Source organism: Myotis brandtii, unplaced genomic scaffold, assembly GCF_000412655.1.
Source record: "Myotis brandtii unplaced genomic scaffold, ASM41265v1 scaffold144, whole genome shotgun sequence".
Lineage (NCBI taxonomy): Eukaryota > Metazoa > Chordata > Mammalia > Chiroptera > Vespertilionidae > Myotis > Myotis brandtii.
The window spans coordinates 605400-607729 of record NW_005355159.1 but is presented as its reverse complement, the minus strand read 5'-3'; positions in this window follow the sequence as shown (position 1 = coordinate 607729).

Below are 2330 nucleotides of genomic sequence, written 5' to 3'. Positions count from 1 at the left end.
GGGAAGAAGGGCGGCAGAGCCATGGCCACCACCGGAGGGTTCTGAGAAGTGACAGGAATCTGATGGTCTCCCGAGAAAGTGTCTTCCGGGAGGAAGTGACGTATGCCACGCGCGACGCCGGTGTGACCCGCCCGGCGCGTGGGTGGGCGTTCATTTAATCCTTCAATTAATACTGTTCCTTTTTTTAAAAAAAATACTGTTCTTTTTTTTGTTATTCGTTTTTTCTTCTTTTTTTAATTCTCACCCGTTTTTCCTTTGATTTTTAAGGAGAGGGAAAAAGAGAGAGAAGCATCGATGTGGGAGAAACACATCCATCGGTTGCCTCCTGCACGAGCCCCGCCCGGGGCAAACCGGCTCAGGCATGTTCTTAATGATCATTTTAGGTGTGAAGCCAGCTGCTTTGCAGACAGCGAGACTAACGGACACAGATCCTCTCCTGTGGAACTACCTGTCGAGTAAAGAAAACACGTTAATCAAGTAATGACGCAAGCAATTGTGAAAGTGCCGCGGTGAATATACGTACTACCGAAGAGGAGAGCACAGAGCAAGAAGAGCTTATAGGACAATTTGACTTAGAAAGGTTGGGGAAAGGTTGTCCCAAGGACTTTAGGCTTCGTTTAAGGTCTGAAGGATAAGTAGGAGTTAAATAGAAGAGAGGGCAACAGGGTTCAGATAAGGACAGCATTTGCAAAATACCCCTAGTTGGTAGGAGTAGGCTTAGCGGGGGAACTGAAAGAATGTCAGAGCGGATGGAGCACAGAAAGCCTGAAGGGAGCCTGGTGATCCTGGCGTGGACAGAGATATAGCGTCCAGGATCTCATATTTTAAGAACAATGGGAAACTACTGGGGGATTTTAAGCTACATGTTGTTGTTTTTTAAGTTAAACTCTATTTTGAGATCGGAACAATGGGAAACTACTGGGGGATTTTAAGCTACATGATTGTTGTTGTTTTTTAAGTTAAACTCTATTTTGAGATCATAAGAAATATGCAGTTGTGAGAAAAATACAGGGAGATCCTGTGTACTCTTAACTCAGTTTCTCCACATAGTAATATCTTGCAAAGCTGTAGTACAATATCACAACCAGGATGTTGGCATTGATAGTCAAGATACAGAACATTTATTTCCATCATTTCCAGGATCCCTCATTTGCCCTTTTATAGTCACACCCACTTCCCTTTAACCGCAACTGCTAACCCGGTCTCCATTTCTATAACTTCTGTCCTTTCAAGAATATTATATAAATGCAATCATATAGTGCTAACCCGGTCTCCATTTCTATAACTTCTGTCCTTTCAAGAATATCATATAAATGCAATCATATAGAACATAACCTTTGGGACTCCCTGTTTCCACTCAGTATAATCCTTTGGAGATTCATCCAGGTTGTTGTATTGATAGCGTTCCCTTTTATTGCAATAAAAGTGTGCAAAAAGAGAGCGGGTAAAGTTAAACCACACTTGGTTTAATCATTCACTTGTTGGATATTTCCACTTTGAGGCTATCATGAATAAAGCTGCTATAAAATTTGTATGCAGGTTTTTCTGTGACCATAAACCTTCATTGCATTGGAATAAATGCCCAGAGTGCAACTGCTGAGTCATATAGCAGTTGTATGTTTAGTGTTTTTTTAAAAATATATTTTTACTGATGGGAGAGGGTTAGAAACATGGATGAGAATCATTGATTGGCTGCCCCCTACTGGGGATCGAGCCTGCCACTCGGGCATATGCCCTGACTGGGAATCAAACCAGTGATCTCTTGGTGCATGGGTCAACACTCAACCACTGACCCACACCAGCTGGGCAGAACCTTACTTTTTAAAGCAAAAGTAATGGATGCCCTATTGGGTAAGAGCCCAGCTCTGTCCCATGTAAAGAACCAATCAAAGCCTGACCCCACTTCCCAAAAGACCTCTCATATTTCTCAGAAACTCTTTGTAATACTCTACATATTTACTTGTATCTTATGTATTAAGTAACTTGTAATACTCTGCATAACATTTAAAGGCTTATCTTAAAGTGTATTAGGTAAGACATGACTCTAACTTTATATAGGGTATCCCCCAAATGTATACATTTTAACAGCTAATAGCTCAATTTTTTAAATGAAATGTATTTTAATGAACACTGCCTTTATAATTATTCTAAGTGTGTATATACATTTTTGACACCCTATATTTTCTAGATCAGTGGTTCTCAACCTTCCTAATGCCGTGACCCTTTAATACAGTTCCTCATGTTGTGGTGACCCCCAATTTCATTGTTACATATTGAACATAATTAAAGCATAGTGATTAATCACAAAAACAATATGTAATTATATATGT